Below are 18260 nucleotides of genomic sequence, written 5' to 3'. Positions count from 1 at the left end.
AGGTCATGAACTCCATCCACTCAGGATCTCTGTCAGAACCGTGCCCACACCACGTATTCAACAAAGCAGACGCTGCCATTGCACCCCAACTACGGAATGTCATCAACATCTCCTTCGAAACTGCGACATTCCCGGAATGCTGGAAACACACCGAAATCACCGCCCTCCACAAGAAGTCCAAGGCGGACCCCAAGGACCTCAAGAACTTCCGGCCCATCTCCCTGCTCCCGTTCCCGGCAAAGGTCATCGAGAAAATTGTCAACATGCAACTGGCCTGCCACCTGGAAGACAACAACATCTTGGACCCGTCCCAGTCCAGAGTCAGACGAAACCACGGCACCAAGACAGCCCTCATTGCCGCCACAGACGACATCAGGCGCCAACTAGACAACGGTCAAACCTCAGCCCTCATCCTCCTGGACCTGTCAGCCACCTTCGACGCGGTCTGCCATCGCACTCTAAAGACACACCTCCTAGAAGCCGGAATCCAAGAGAAGGCCCTTGAATGGACCATGTCCTTCCTCCCCGGCAGAACCCAGAGCGTCCACCTGCCGCCCTTCCGATCCGAGGCCACCGACATCATCTGCGGCGTCCCACAGGGCTCATCCCTCAGCCCAACACTGTTCAACATCTAAATGGCCCTCTCGCACAAGTGGCCCGCTAACATGACCTCAACATCATCTCCTACGCCGACGACACCCAGCTCATCCTCTCCCTCACCAAGGACCCGCACACCGCCAAAACCAACCTCCACGAGGGAATAGAGGCCGTCACCGACTGGATGCAGAACAGCCGTCTGAAGCTAAACTCAGACAAGACGGAGGTACTCATCCTCGGGCCCACCCCCTCAGCCTCGGATGACTCCTGGTGGCCGACCACACTGGGAGCAGCACCGACACCCACCGACCATGCACGCAACCTAGGATTCATCCTCAACTCCTCCCTCTCCATGTCTAAACAGGTCAACGCCATCTCCTCCTCCTGCTACAATATCCGCAGGATCTACAAGTGGATCCCGACCGAAACAAGAAGAACGGTGACACATGCCCTCTTCAGCAGCAGACTGGACTATGGCAACACACTCTCCGCAGAAATCTCAGCCAAACACCTACGACGACTACAACGCATCCAAATTGCCTCCGCCCGACTAATCATCAACGTCCCCGCCGCAGCCACATCACCCCCCACCTGCGAGACCTAGACTGGCTCCCCGTCGACAAGAGGATCACCTCCAAGCTCCTCACCCACGCACACAAAGCACTCCACAACGCCGGACCAGCCTACCTGAACATCAGACTCAACTTCTACACCCTGACCCGCCAGCTCCGCTCCGCCAGCCTCGCCCTCGCCGAAGTCCCCAGCATCCAACGTACAAACTCCGGCAGCAGATCCTTCTACTACCTCGACGCCAAGAACTGGAACACCCTCCCTACCCACGCACGGCAGACCCAAGACCTACTAGCCTTCAGAAGACTCCTCACGACCTGACTCTTCGAGCAGTAGCGGCACCCCCTTCCCTCAGCGCCTTGAGACCCTCACTGATAAGTAGCGTGCTTTACAAGTACTCTGATTGATTGATTGAGTCTGATGATCTTATTGATATAAAAAGCTTGAATATCTACACAAAGCCATTGGGAAGGCAGTACTCTTGTCTGAGTTGCTTGGAGTGATTGCAATAAATAAATTAAATGGAAGATTTCCAATCCAAAATTGAGGGCATGTTTAATGCCCTTAGAGAGGTATACATTTTTGTTTCTTTAATACAGTGGTTATACGAGTAAGCCAAGGTTGTCAATTCAGATCTAAGCTCAGTAGATTAGTGTCTGCATCATCTTGTTTCTGCTTTGCGTATGCTAACTGAAGAATGTTCAGCTCTGCAGAGTACCAATTATTCCTTGTGGTTTTGCAGCTGGGAAGAGTGCTCTGCTTGTAGAAAGGTGAGCCTCATCCAAAATTCTGGATAGAGAACTACTAGTGCATAAATGAAGCGACACATCTGGGTTGACATCATTACTGATATTTTGTACCAGGGTGGGGTTCGTCAGTTCATGAATAAGGTTTTTCAAGTTACAACCGCTGTAAGTTGTCTGGAAAGCTGATGCAAAAAAAGAATTCCGTGGTGATTGCTAGAAATTGGGTTTCTGGTTGGCAGATGTATCCATCCTGTCCAAGCAGGAATCACATTCCAAGTCAGGGTAAGTCAGATACACACCATAAATGTACCTGTGCTCACCCTCTGGTAGTTTGGCACAGAGCTGGCATGCTTAACTTAAGAGGCAATAGGGGAAGTATTTGTGCTAAACAGCAAACAGTAACACAGTAAAAACAACATAAAAAGACTCCACACAAGTTTGGAGAAATAGAATATGATTTTATAAATAAAACAAGACCAAAACGACAAAAATCCAATAAGTAGAAGTCAAGATATGAATTTTCAAAGATTAAAGTGAAAAATAGAGCTCAGAAACAATAAGCACCTATCAGGTTATCTAGTCATGCTGGACCGGGGCAAAGTCAAGAGTTCAGGCCGACCACAATCGAGTGCGGGCTGAATGCAGGATCCATGCAAGGTCCACTGAACAAAAGTACCTTGATCCTGGTCTCAACAGCGGGATCCGGGGTGCAGTCGAGCGATGTGTCGGTGTCGATCTTGCCGTCAAGGTAATGGATCGATTTTCTCCATTCAAAGGTGGCGATGTGCTTGTTATAAAGGCGATGGTAGTTTCCAGGTGTGATGCACCAGTTCTGTTCCTGAAATAAGGGCGATGCAGTGATTCTGTCTCACACAGCAGAGGATGCATCGATTCCACTAGAGCATGCAGCTGGAGCCACTTCCAATGGCAGAAACACAGTAACAGTGGGTAAGACTTTGATATCTCTGAGTCTTAAAACAGGAGCCAAGCCAGCATGCCCTTGGAGATCACTCTGAGTTTAATCAAGTGCCCAGTTCTTCCTCAGCAGGACAGAGGATAGCAGACAACAGGGCAGCATGGCAGAAAAGCAGTTCTTCCACAGCAGCAGTCCAGCAGAGTGGCAGTCCTTGTAGCAGCACAGCAGTCCTTACTCCTGGCAGAGTTTCTTCGCAGGTCCAGTAGTGTTCGATTTTGTGGGTGCCTCACATCCACCACTAATAAAGAAAGTCTATGTTCCTACTGCCCCAGAGGCAATTTATGAAAAGAACTCCCTTGGCCATCTGTTTCGCCTGCATCATATTTCATTGGAGGGCACAATCTTGAATTGTTCCCTAGCCACTCAACTATGCACCACTTTCAATTACTTCATAGCTAGGCATGTGCTAAGGAGCTACCACTTCCCTTATACAACTATTAGGCACATGCATCAAAGCTTTTTGCGATCGCAAACGGTGCAAATCGCAAAAATCGGCCGTTTGCGATCGCAAAATCAGCTTTTGGGATGCATCAAGGGTGAAGGCCCTCGCAATTTGAGAATTCGCAAATATTTGCGAGTTCTCAAATTGTGATTGCATTTAAGGAATCGTATTTTGCGATTCCTTAAATGCAATGCATGAAAGTTTTAAAAATAGTGATTTCGCAATTAGGGGGAGCAAATTAACATGAGGTTGAACCTCATGGTAATTTGCGAAAACTTTGAAAAATGCACTTTTGTGCATTTTTCAAAGTTTCATGTTGTGCACAGATTAATTTCAGGGGTGTATTTTTTCCATTAGCTGCACAGGCAGGGTTAGTTCCAGATAAACCTTTTTTGTTCTTGAAATATGTTGATATGCAGTAAGTGAAAGTTACCTGGCCTAAGAACTAAATAAAGACTTTGTGAGTCGACAAAGAAAAACACTAAACAACAACTCACAAAATGTGCAATTGAAGGAGAAGATTAAAAGTTACCCAAATTATCTCTTTCATGGTGATTACCCAGAATGACATTTATCGAAGTAGCAGAAACTGATAAAATGGATGAGAAGGTGCGCTTTTTGGATTTAGTAACTTTTAATTTCCTGAAGATATCAAAATATTTCCTGGATTAATTTTTGATCTTTGATCTAACTAATTTGATGGGCAAATTTGAAGTACGGGAATTCAATATGATATGGTTGCTAATAATAGAGATAGTAACATGTTGAAGATATTGTTTCAAAATGAATCTCACCACTTTATTCTGCAGACTTTGCAAGACCTTCTCTTAGACTGTAATGAATGTGGTCTGCAGTTGTCCACTCTAGCCAGAGAAGGAAATTATTGGCTGAAACCACTTTTAAGCAAAAAGGCAATAAAATCAAGGCCTGATTCTTCGTTTAACTGATTCTTGTGAAAACATTGTGCAATTTATTGTTTGCTTTATTCAGTTTAAGAACTTTGTTAGAAATGGAGTTAACAAACTGAGCAAATTCTGTGCCTGATATTGACTTTTGTTTTTATGATAATCTTGCTTTTAAGATGTTATACTTTTAGATCTAGGGCATATCAAGTATTTTTTTAATTGTGGTCTAGATTATTAACCTATTATAATGTTGTCAATTTACAATAAATAAAACAATAACACAGTTTTAATTGTTTTGACATATATTCTTGAGGCTTTGTAGTGCTCTAATTGTACAGATTATTATAACTCAATTAACGTTCTAATTTTATTGATAGCCAAAGAATAAAATGTTAACATCTCACTGGGATGCAAAAATGTGAGCAGCAACTTAGAAAATCAAATTATAAGCAGAGCATTAAGCCAATGAGACGGTGGACAGTCTTAAAACATTTTTTGCATTCTTCCATCTATGAGATATCTCTGCTTCCTCTCTTATCACAGCGTTTGACATTGTTTCCTGTGTTACTTCTAAAATTGAATATATCTCATCTTGCTATCATCAGTTTTGCAGACTGTTCTGTATTTTCATGTCACATATTCTTATCTGTAATTTTCTATCAGTAAAATATGTATTTTTGATTTAGAGTAAATCCTAAAATCTATCTCTCTGATTCTTGTAAATCCATCCTACTTTGTTTTATTCACCCTCTCCTAATTGCCTGTTTCTGTGTTTTCCAATTCTTTGTGTTTTCTGAGTTTGCCTTGCCTCCTTATTTAATAGATTTGTTCACTTGTTGAGGGTGGGTCAATTTCTAACAGATTTGTGGTGTTATTTTTCAACATAAATTACTTGGCTGTCACTTCCACATTTCTTCCTGTCTGCAATTTAATTCCCTTCATCCTCTATTTGAGTTGACTTTTTAACAAGACATTTCACAGAAACTGTTGTCCTTAGCTTCCCCCGTGTATGTTTTTTTACCACAGACAAAGTGATTTCCTGTTCTTGTTTTGGTTGTGTTACCTTCTTGTTTTGATACAATGGCTTATTTTCTTCTTCTTTCCACTTTCGCCTTCCCAAAGTTGCCTGTGCACACTTAGGAGGTCATTAGGATGGCGGACAGACCTGCATCCGTCTGCCACCCCCGAGGAAGAGGGACCGTCCGCATGGGCAGCGGCGGTCCCTCCATGCAAATTAGGATGTGACCGCCACCCTGGCGTTCACATCCTGTTCCTTTAATCTTGCGGCAGGTGCTGCTTGAAGCAGCACCCGCAGCAAGGTTAAAAATGCATGAGTAACATTTACATGCACAAAGCGGCATACACCGTGCGGTGTCTGCCGCTTTGTGCATGTAAATGATGGGGGGTACCATAGGTACCCCCCATGTGCACCCCCCACCCCCCCGACACCCTGGGGGCCCACAACGGGCCCCCATACACCAAAGACCACATGCTTTTACACGGCGGAAAACTCGCCGTGGAAAAGCATGTTTCCGCATGAATCCTAATATGGCTGGCGGTGTCTGATAGACACCCCCACCATATTAGAACCGCGGCGGAAAAGCGGCGGACGGTCTTCACGTCCGCAGATGACCCCCCTGCCATCCTAATCTGGCGGGGGGTCTTTGCAATCACCGCAGCGGTGAATCTGCATCCTCCGGGCCGGCGGTGGCTTCCGCCGTCCCGGAGGATGCGAATTCACCGCAATCCTAATCGGCCCCTTAGTTTGAATTTTACGTGTTCAATTTTTTTCAGGGCACGCTAGATAATGTAAAGTCTGTCATTTGCCTTGTGGAATTCAAAGGAACTAATTGCTTGTTCAAATGTTTTAATTTGTCTGTGTCATCTTTTTAACTTAATCGGTATACTCTTATAATTTTCCATCCCATTTCTATCAGAAGAGATCTTAGATTTGTTTTTTCTGCTATTGCCTTCCATGTAAACATCTGGAAAAAATCTAGAGTGTACCCTGCAATAAAAACAAGGGGCTGAGGTAACCTGTAAAACACCAAATGTACAAACAGTGTCTGCTGGATAAAAAAAAAGAAAAAAATAATAATATATATATATTCCACATCCACTTTTAAGAAAAAGACGCTGCACTTCAGTCTCCGGTGACAATTCCACAATTGTTTATTTGACGTAGCAAACACTCACAAGTTTCAACTCTTCCGAGTCCTCCTCACGGTTAGGGAGTCCCTTATCAGTTTCAACTTATATACACATTACCCTCTCTGTCTTTTATGAGGCATTCTGGGAATTGTAGTTTTGTACTTTGTAGTTACATAACAACTTTTCACAATTAGGTATAATCTGCATAAAAGGCTATAGTATGAGCACTCATTAATTTCACACGTTTCATTTACATAGTACAGTAAATGTTTACTTTGCTACAATATCGATATTGACATACATGTGTATTTTTATATCTATGCTGAAATATAGGCTAAGTGGCACTAATTGACAATTTGTTTATGTAGATACATTTTTTGGACCATATATTTAATGCACATTTGGTGCCTATTCCTGATGGCTTAGTGCCTCATTCTTACTCTGCTCTTAAGTTTGCTATTACTTTATCTATACAAACTGTCCTATTTAGTGATGTTCTACTATGTGAAAGATGTTCGTATTTGTCCTTAACAGCTATTTTGCTAGTTGTAAATCCACCCGATTATAGACCCTCATGTTGTTATATAGAAGATCCTGTTGATTGTAGTATATGTTCTAGGTATTGCACAGATCATCATGGGATACTTAATACTTTATAGAGATGATATCTCTCACATTGTACCTAGTGTTATTTTCATCTTTGTTGTATATGTATGTATATATGGGTCAGGTCCCCTGTACCTCTGTTTGATCCATGTTTGACTACTCTATCACAATGTTTTAGAGTTCATCACTTCCGTATCCCTGGAACCAGAATTCTGAATGATGTGTATACCTATGTGTACAATTAATATTGGAGCATTACATTACTCTTTTCTGTAAGTAATTCCTTCAGTACAAATGATTCTCATGTATTCTGTAGGTGTACATACAGTTCTTCATTGAGACCGAAAGCCATTTTTGTATGCAACCTTGTGATATATTTACTTTCCAGTCTTCAAAGTTGTAATGTCCTTTCCCCACCTCTCTAATGTTTTGGAACATGTGCAACTCCGTAATATCTCAAAGTTTTCCAATTGTTGCCATGATATTGGACATCATGTTTTGTAATTGAATTGCTAGTACCTTTATGGTAGACAGCCCATATATGTTCCAATATTTTTTATCAGTGGGCAGATGGCGCTTCCCACATACTTTAAACCACATATATATTTAATAACAAGTACTACAAATTGCGTGTTGCATGCTATATTTTGTGTTCAATTAGGATTTCTTTGTCTTTTGAATCTCTTATATTCCTCATGTTTTTTCCAATCCTGCATGCCTTGCAGTTATTACATCTAAAGAAACATTTGCTTTGTTGTTGTAGCCAGTTCTCTGATTGTTGATTTAAATAAATGGCTTCTTACTAGTCAGTCTTTAAGGGAGCGTACTTTCCTATATGTGATTTGATGTTTCGCTCCTACTGCTTTTGCAATCTCATTGTCACTTGTTAGGGTATTCCATTGCTTCTGAAAGATCTTATGTATTTGCAGATGTTCCTTGTTATATGTTGATATCATTCCGATAGTTTCCTTTTTCTCATTTTTTTGATCTGATTTTTAAATTAGTATCTGTAGTCTTGATTTATTCTCTGCTCTTTCTGCCCCTTGTTCAATATAGGATGCTGGACATTTTAGCTGATAAAATCTAGTCTTCACTTCTTTAAACTGGGCCACAGTATCCTCCTCTTTTGAATAATTCCTTTTAGTACGCAGGAATTCTCCATATGGAATGCTTTTAATTAAAGCCTTTAGATGGAAACAGGTTACGTGTAACACACTGTTTGTCCCAGTGGGCTTTCCATACATGGTTGTTTCCGATTTTTTATTTTTGAGATATACTATGTTGTCCAGAAAATCGATTTGCTTATCATTCATTTTACATGTAAAACTCAAGTTGTAATCATTGTGATTGATGGCTCTGATGTACTGTTCACATTCTTGCTGTGTCCTATTCCAAATTAGGAACAGGTCATCTATATAGCACAGCCAGATCAATATTTACGATAGATATTGTTCATGTATGTCATTCCATGCAATTACCCTCTCTCACCAGCCCATGGTCAAATTCACATAGCTGGGGGAGAAGGAAAGTCCCATTGCAGTTCCACTGATTTGCTGGTATAGTTGTTGATTAAAGAAGAAGATGTTATTGTATAGGCACATTTTAATCATTTCCAAGATCATAGGTGAATGTTTTGTTTCTCTGATATTTATTAGTATGAGAAAATAACTCACTGCATTTAATCCTGTTCCATGTTTGATGGTAGTCTATAGAGAGATTGCATCGATGGTTAGAAGCAGGAAAGTCTTTTTCCATTTGATTTCTGATATTATTCTAAGGAACTCTCCACTGTCTTTTAGATATGATAATAATGTTGTTACCATGGGGAAGATGTAATAATCAACATATTTCGAGATATTTTCAAACATTAATCCACACCCGGATACAATTGGTCTTCCCGGGGGGGGGGGAGGGGTGGGGGGGTTATTTTGAGTTTTATGTATCTTAGGGACAAAGTATATTGTTGGCATTTTTGGATTGGTAGTTGTCAGAAATTGATATTCCTCTTTATTCAGCAATGTATCATCATGCCATCCTTTTAGTTTTAGACTAAGATTGGTCATCATTGTCTCTTTGGGGTTGTACTTTTCTTTTTTGTAGTTGTTTACATCATTCAACTGTCTATATGCTTCTCTCATGTAATCCTCCTTGTTTAGGATCACAATGTGTCTGCCTTTATCTGTAGGTTTCACAATTATTGATTCATTTGTGGACAGATTTTTTAAGGCAGTTCTTTCTGATATTATAAGATTTTTTTTGCTATAGTTATTGTTCTTGATTGTTATTTTTTCAAGATCATTCATTAATGCATCATAGAAAATGTCCAGTTTGCTAGGGGCCAAATTGGGACAAAATTTAGATTTGCGTTTCAAGTAACAGTGTGTATGGTCATTGGTTTCCCATTGCACGTGTTCCATAATTTGTGTTTCCATCATATCTTCATCACTTAGGTCATGCATCCAATTAAACAAAAGCTTAATGTCACTTGTTTGCTCTATTGTTACATTGTCTTGTAGGTTATTGGTGGTGTATTCTCTCTGTTTGGGTTTTTATTGAAGAAGTATTTTGCTAATTTGACTTCTCTTCTGAACTTATAGATATTTATTTTAGTTTTCACTATATCTATATGTTGTTCAGGGCAGAAGGAAAGGCCTTTGTTAAATGAGGAAAGTTCATGTTTGTCCAGTTGATAATTGGACAGATTGATTACTAGGTTGTTTTCTCCATCATGCTCATTTTATGTCATAGTTGTTATTATTGTTTCATCTGTCTGTTGTGTAGGGGGTAGGTTCTTTTTCCCATGCCGTCTTCTACATTTTCTATTCTTCTGTGGTTGTTTCTTGCTTGGCCTCCACCTATACAGCGTCCTCGGCCCCATCCTTTTGATGTCTGATGATCCAGGTACATTCATTGCATTTCCTCTAATAATGTGGCCCTTCTGAAGTTCCTTCTCCTTCACTGAAGTCTGAGTCAGATTCACTTATTTACTCTGTTGGTACTGCGATCTTTATTTTGGAATCCATAACATGTTGTTCTTTCAATGCTTCAAATCGTCTAGCAGATGTGTACACTGTTCCATTGAGATAATACTGTTTGTCCCTTAGATACTTCAGTTGTTTTCTAGTTTCGATGTCTTATTCATGTTTCTCTAAGCTATCTTCCATTTGCTTTCCTAGTTTTCGACTTTCATCTGTGGCAGGATATGTTGATATTTTTTCCTGTTTCTGTTATGGATTTAGTTAAATCTTCTACATCCGTTTTGGCATATTTGATTAATATCCTCATCATATTTTTACAGCAGATCATGTTGTTTTCACTCCACTATAATTGCATTTGTGGTCTTACATCTGGATGATTTGGCATCATAAGTATGCGAAGCCCCCTTGGAACTCTATCAATTTCTACATATTTCTCTAGTGGGATTATTTCCCAGCTTTTTGTGATTTCCGTACGATACATTTTTTCTACTTGAGAGAATAATTGTTGCAAATTAAATACTTGTGTCCCAATATTTGTATTCTTGTTGGTTGAAGTACTCTGCTTGGAAGTAAATTGTGTTTGCTCTTTGCGTGCAGTTTCAGCAGCTCTTGCCTCCATTGTGTTAATTGTTGTTATGTTTTAACCTCACTACTGTTTGCTATTGACGTAATAGATTTCTGTGGTTAACCGGAGACCGGCTCACTATATTTGCAATGCGAGCCACATTGATACATGGTTGCAAATGCTTGTTGATTAAAAGAGCACTTTCCTACCTGAGGCGGCTCCCAATCACTCGGCATCCTCTGACTCCGTATGTCGGTACTCCCCCCTCCGGATGTTGTGGTGCTCTGTGTTGGACTTCTATTGGTATCCTGAATGATGTTATCACTCTTACATCTCTGCTGAGCCACTGTGTTCTGAAGGACTTCCTGTTTTGCCTCCCGCTGCCTTTTCAAATTAATACGGAGGAGTTCTCACGTCAGTTACTTCTTGCCGATGTGTGGATACTTAGTATCGGGAGCGGTTGTTGTGATAAAATGTCAAAAACCAAAGCGGTCTAGAAATTGCAATGCATTCCTCTGTTGGTGCTAGCGTTGGGGGTAGACCAAATCCCCATGATTAATTGCATATCCACTTTCAAGAAAAAGGCGCTGCCGTCCAGTCTCTGGTGACAATTCCACAATTGTTTACTTGACGTAGCAAACACCGACGCTTTTCAACTCTTCAGAGTCTTGCTTATGGTTAGTGAGTCCGTTATCAGTTTCAACTTATATATACATTACCCGTCCTCTCTTTTATGAGGCATTCTGGGAGTTGTAGTTTTGTACATTTTAGTTACATAACTTTTCACAATTACGTATAAGCTGCATAAAAGGCAATAGTATGAGTACACATTAATTTTAGTTTGGGTTTTTATTGAAGAAGTATTTTGCCAATTTGACTTCTCTTATGAACTTATAGATATTTATTTTAGTTTTCACTATATCTATATGTTGTTCAGGGCAGAAGGAAAGGTTTTTGTTAAGTGAGGAAAGTTCATGTTTGTAGTATGAGTACACATTAATTTCACAAGTTTCATTTACATAGTACAGTAAATGTTTACTTTGCTACAATATCGATATTGACATACATGTGTCTTTTTATATCTATTGCTGCAATATAGGCTAAACGCCACTAATTGACAGTTTGATTATGTAGATACATTTTTTAGACCATAGATTTAATGTACATGTGGTGCCTATGCAGCTTATACGTAATTGTTATACTGTTTTCTAAATAGGAAAGTTAAATTAAAGAAATACATTTGTTTAACATCTATATTTTGCTTGACATTCATTTTTTTTAATTTTCAACAGTGTAATATTTTAATTTTGAATAGCTTTCCAAAGCTGCTGGCCTTCTTTCATAGACATGAACAGGCTGGGTGTGAGCTAACTGAGTGAGGACACTGTGCTCTGCACTCTACTGAGCGGAGTGGCACAGCCCATTCCTCAGCTGGAGACCCCCTCCACCAAATCTGACATTCAACTTCTTATATCTTTTTATTATGTTTGTACATTGCTTTTAAAGATATGTCTTATATCGAAATAAAGCCAAATTTGACTGACTGACTGACATTCAACCGTACTGCCCTCCTCTGGCTGTCCCTTCTCACCCCCCCCTAGGGGGGTGCTGTGCGACCCTTGACCATGGCTGGCACCTGTGACACGATTCCACATTTACACTATTGATTCAATGCAATTTTATGGCATGACACGGAGGCTAACATTATGCAATTCTCCTTTAATACCCAGCTCACAGCAGCAAAAAGCGAAGAATATAGAACTTCAGTAATATTCTACCAAGCTATAAAGTCCTTCCACCTGCAGTCTTCAACCTTCTTTGTTGCTGCTGCGCACAAAATAAGTACTTTATTTGTCTCTCTGAAACTAAATTATTTATACTTTGTGTACCTTATACCCCACTACATAGGTATTCATAGCTTTCTACTACCTCTTAATTCATTTTCCTGTAACTGGGATGCCCTTTTCCCTTTTTTTCTCTCTACCCAGAGGGATGTTTTGATGTTTTCTTTTTATAAGGTGAGGCATGGGTGTTCAACCTCTTAGTTTAGGTAACCTCTGCAGATTCACTCTTCCGTTTTTCAGCTTTTTCAGGCCAAAAATCATTTATTAAATAGGACCGTGTTTCTTTGAAAGCCGGTTACCTGGGAGAAGTACGTGTCTTCTCACTGCGCTCGAGCTGACTTCCGATGGCTCAGGCAGCTTCGCACGTTACCATAGCTGTGGGGTTCTGGGGCATGAAGGCTGTGATCAACGCAGGCTCTCCCCACTGCTATAAACCACCCCACCTTTGACTTCCTTTCACAGAGATGTGGCGCATCGTGATGGCACCGCTTAATAAACAAACAAAAAAAGGAAGGAATTAGCACTGAAGACAGGAAACACAGGGCTGTGTCCCTCAGAGGAAAGACCCTGAGGAGGGGGCAGCACACCCTGCATATGTGTCGGCTGCATTTTAACTAGTTGAGATACTATAGTCGAAATAAACACGGTGGCCATTTTAGCCTGTTGACCTGTTACACTTAAGCAGCTACAGTTGGACTCACCGTGCTAAACAGCTGATCACTTCAGGTTGTCAAATTCCCTATTTTCCTTAAAAGGGCAAAGTACTCCCCTGACATTTATTAATTTGACTACTCCTTAGGTTTACCCATACACTCATGTCTGTAGTACCTCTAGAGGTTACTATGGAGGATAAAATAGAACAATTAGTGAATGAGGCCCTGGACAAAGTACCCCAGGACTTCTCTATACCCCGGGACTCAGCCAAGAATATAAGCGCGACAACACGGGCCATTCCAAAACCCAAACGGAGAAAACAGAACCGGAACTAATCCCACACAGAATGATAAGAGCAACGCACCGACTGCACTAACCCATGACCCACACGAAGCAAAATCAGCAGCAGCCAATCGGCAGAAAACGGTCCAGACAAGATGGTGGCGGTGGTTTTGAGAAACTTCCGCTCGACAAGCACCTGAAGTCTCGCATCGCTGGCATACTGGGAGAAAACGAGGTTAGTGTCTGTGAGCACCCTAAGAAAAAAGAGCGACCCCCCTTAACTAAAGTTTGTGAAGAGAAGCAGACACCATCCAGGGCAAAGAGCGCTGCGGACGAAACTGAAACGAAATTTCATGGGGCGGCCATCTTTACAGGGGCTCACCAACACAACAGCGATAGAAAAGAGAACGGGCGACTGGCGGACCAAGAAGAGGGCCAGAAAGCCACACAACTACCCAAGTTACCCTAGCGCTGCCCTACCCACAGGAGATGCTGCGCGTGCCAGCAAGCCGGGAGATAGTCGAGAGAGAGCGCTAAGAAAGAAAGCGAAAGCGGGAGCTTACTTTGACGGAGGCGGTCATCTTAAGAACGAACACAACGTGGAAGGAAAGAGACCACGTGGGCAGCAAGCAAGGAAGAACGGGAGAGTAAAAAGCTACTCCGGTGACCTTAGCGCCGCCCTACGAAACGAAATAACAATAGGAGCCGGCAACCCAGGAAAAGGGTACCACGAGCGCCACGAGCACTGCGAAAGTGAACCTATTCCCCACGAAGCCTGCCATCTTAAGCAGCAAACAACATAACAACGCTAAGGTGAACGAGTGTGTAGCAGACCAAGAAAGAGGAGGCAAGAAGCCAATCCAGCATACCTAACAACACTCTGGTGACCTTAGAGCTGCCACACCAAACGAATGAGCATTAGGAGCAGGCAGCCCAGGAAAAGTGTATCACGAGCATCACTAACACAACGAGCACTGCAAAAGTGAAACTATTTCCCATGAAGGCGGCCATCTTAAGCAGAAAACACCAAAACAACGCTAAGGAGAGCGAGCAGACCAAGAAAGAGGAGGCAAGAAGCCAATCCAGTGTACCTAACATACCCCTACATACAGCAGGAGAAAGAGGTGCAAAAAACTAATGCACACCCGGGGGACCACAGGGCAGCCATTCTGGTAAGGACGTCGAGGTTCGGAAAGGCCAGCACCACGAGCTCTGCAGCTCCGCAGGAAGCAAGGGCGAAGCGGCAATATAAGCGCATAGAACATCAGTACCTTGGAAAACGCAAAATACAAAACGGCAAGCAAGGGGGGAGCCATCGAAGGTGTGCGAAACAATCAGCAGCGCATCTGCAATACAGCTGGTTAACAATTGCTAACCACAATAAGCGAGACGGAGAAAAGTCGAACGAAAGACAAAGAACGCAAAGCTGCCGGAAGAACAGAAGAGGCAACAAGCAGCAACAAAGAAAGAAGCTCAAGTACAAGAACGCACTCATCACCAAGTGTTGTAGGAACAAACAGCCAATAGAAGAAAAGCACTCTACTATCGCCGCTAGGCAACGACAGGAGATTCGAGCTCCTACAAGCAAAAAGAGGCCTACGAGAAATGGCAGGAAGCGAGGGGAAGGCATCAGAACTACAAAAAAAGACGAAAGCCGAGAGCACGCCAGAGTCCCCCCTCAAACAAAAATCGGACATCAGCTGCACTCTAGACAGTATACTCAAAAAACTAGCCAAAGTCATTGATCTGGCCAAATCAACGGAAAAAACACTGATGCCATACAACTCGAAGTAGCGGCATGTAGAGCAGACATCCATACAGCCAACAACAGATTATCGACAGTAGAGCAGAGAGTGAGCGACATTGAAGACAAAGCACAGCTAGCGAGCAAAGCAATGGGAAATATAGCCAAAGCAACTACAGTCCTACAAAAGCAGACAGCTGACTTCGAAGATCGACAGAGAAAGGGGAATATAAGAATTCTTGGTATTCTGGAAGGAGAAGAAGATAAAGCGGGTTCTTTTATAGCCATGCTACAAGACCTCATCCAGAAAATAACAAATCTAAAATTCAAAAATCCTTTTGAACTGGACAAAGCATACAGAGTGCCTGCGCACAAACAAAGTAATAGACAAACACCAAGGACAATAATTTGCAAGCCCTTGCGCTCACATCAAACAGAAGCCATCTTTGGAGTTGCGAGGAAAAATCCGAACTTGCAATGGGGCGGCAACAAGATCATACTCACGCAGGACTACTTGAAATCTACAGTAGACATCAGAAAGGGCTTCTTGATGCAAAGAGAAAAACTAAGGAAAAAAAACATTGTCTACTCTTTCGTTGGCCCAACGAGGTTCAGGGTAAACATCAATGGAACAACGATAATCTTCGATGATCCTACAGAACTAGCGCGATACTTGACAACAACCGAACCACAAGAAATGGAAATGGCGACAACATCATCAAAAAGAAGAGCGTCGCAAGACAACGAAGCTGAGTAGATTTGTAAAGAGAACATACAAGGGGTGGCTCTGAGATAAAGGAAGAACACCATGATGAGCACAACCACAACCAGCAACACATCTACCTCAGTGATGTACCTTAAAAGGGAAGTAAGATCCAGATGCAGAGAAAGCAAGAACAACACAGCAACGCAACTACCTCATATAGGGATACCAAGCAACGCAACTACCTCATATAAGGAAACCACAGGATCACTTCTGACGGAAGAACAAGCATACGAACTACAGAGAACGGGAGAGAGGACTCAACCACAAGAACCAGCGTCAAGCAACACAAGAACACAGATATCCTTTTAACGAGGGGACTAAAGACTAAATAAGGGAATCCTGTCCATCGAAAACTATACAATCTCAGGGAGAGGGGTGGCAGCCGGCCCAAAGATCGCTGGGTTACGAGAAAGACAACATCTCTATTCTAAGTCCCGGGGTGGAGGGGGGGAGGACCTTGCTGTTGCACGCTTCCAGTACGACAGATTAGCTGGGGGGGAGGAGGGGAGGGGGGAGAAGGGTAGGAGAGGGGGGGTTTTGTCGCATCCAGTTTGTTGTGTTCGTCATGTGCGTCACGTTTGTCAAGTTTGTCTAGTCCAGAAACTTAACGCATGCTTAGACAGGAAACACGCTCCACCTGACAGTTCACCAGCCACCAGCAAAAGTAGACCACACATACAATACATCTACCAAGGCACTCACAATCAGAGAAAAACGCGAATAACATTCGACCACTATGAGTAACAAAGACACACTGCTATCCAACCTCAAGGTTATATCCCTGAATGTTAAGGGCCTGAACCACCCAATAAAAAGGTAAACATATTAGACTACCTAGCTAAAACAAAGGGGGATAGCATCCTCCTGCAGGAAACTAAACTTTCGTTAGAAGACGCGAATAAGATTCAAGCGAAATGGATAGGCCAGCTAGCCTGCTCCCCCGCGGTGGGAAAAAAGAGAGGAGTAATCACCTTGGTGAATTCAAAGTCCAAAATAACAATCGAAAGAGTAGAACAAGATGACGAAGGTAGACTGCTGTGCACTCAGCTCAAAAGAGGAGAAGAAACAATATCAGTAACCAACATTTATGCACCAAACAAAGAAGACACAACATTCTGGGAAGGGGTAACAAGGAAATTGGAGAAACACCAAATGCACAACTTAAACATTGTAGTATGAGATTTCAATCTAGTCCTAGACCACACCCTAGACAGACAGTCAAGCTCCCAGACGAAATCCCCAGCCTCCTACAACACCCTGAAGAATATGTGCAACAGGTTTGAATTACAAGACCCATGGAGACTACAGCACCCAGACACCAGGGACTACACCTTCTATTCCAACCCGCACAACACATATAGCAGGATCGACTACACTCTCATTTCGAAGTCGCACACGCATCTAATAGAACACACAGACATCGCAGCTAGAACAGTCTCAGATCACTCGTGCATCACTCTACACCTAGCGGGCAAACACAATGACCACATTACCCGCAGATGGCAGTTCAACAACATAACAATAGCAAAAACGGAAGACAAGGACACAATAGAGAGAGCAATCAAGAACTATATAATTGAGAACGACACACCAGATACCGACCCCAAATGCCTGTGGGACGCCCTAAAAGCTACCATCAGAGGGAGCCTGATAGAAATCAAAGCCAGAAGGGACAGAGAAGCAAAATCACAGCTAGACGAGTTAGAAAAGGACATAAAACTAATAGAAATCCAACACAAAGACAACCCCTCAAACTCAGAGCTCCTTCTAGAGCTTACAGGAAAGAAATACCAATTTAACAGAATTCTCAGCGAGAGGGCGGGACTGTGGATAAGAAAGTACAAACAGATTAACCTCTGTGAGGCAAACAAGGCAGGGAAGACACTAGCGACAAACCTCAAACGCAAGCAGAGACAGCATTGCATAACCACCATCCCCGACCAACTCAACAAAACACACACAGGCCACAAAGAAATCCTACATACCTTCAGGGAGTTCTACAAAGAGCTATACACAAAAGATGACAACATTGACAAGGCAGGCACCACAGACTACCTAAAAAGACTCAATCTACCCAAGATATTGAAAGAGGAAGCAAAAACACTAGGCCAAGATTCCAAGGAGCCAGAGATAGCAATAGCCATAAACTCACTAAAAGACAACAAAGCACCAGGCCCAGATAGCTACACAGCACCGTTTTACAAAAAATTCAAGGAACTTCTTCTTCCAGTTCTGACCAAAACTTTCAACTACTGCGCAGAACAAGGGTCAATAACAGAAACAATGGCACAAGCCAACATAATTGTGATACCAAAAGACCCACAATGGCCCAAAAACTACCGACCCATATTGCTAATTAACCTAGACTGCAAGATATATGCAAAAGTACTGGCCACAAGACTTAACAAGATACTACCTCAGCTAATTGTAAACA

The 18260-nt window shown here is 42.3% G+C and overlaps 1 protein-coding gene across 1 annotated transcript in view; it reads left to right on the top strand.

Annotated features, from left to right (window-relative positions):
• Positions 1-18260, top strand: part of GPR132 (G protein-coupled receptor 132) — a 244896-nt gene that overhangs the window by 92091 nt on the left and 134545 nt on the right. The window lies entirely within an intron of this gene.

Source organism: Lissotriton vulgaris, chromosome 9 (genome assembly GCF_964263255.1).
Source record: "Lissotriton vulgaris chromosome 9, aLisVul1.2, whole genome shotgun sequence".
Taxonomy (NCBI): domain Eukaryota; kingdom Metazoa; phylum Chordata; class Amphibia; order Caudata; family Salamandridae; genus Lissotriton; species Lissotriton vulgaris.
This window is presented reverse-complemented; position numbering and strand designations above follow the sequence as displayed.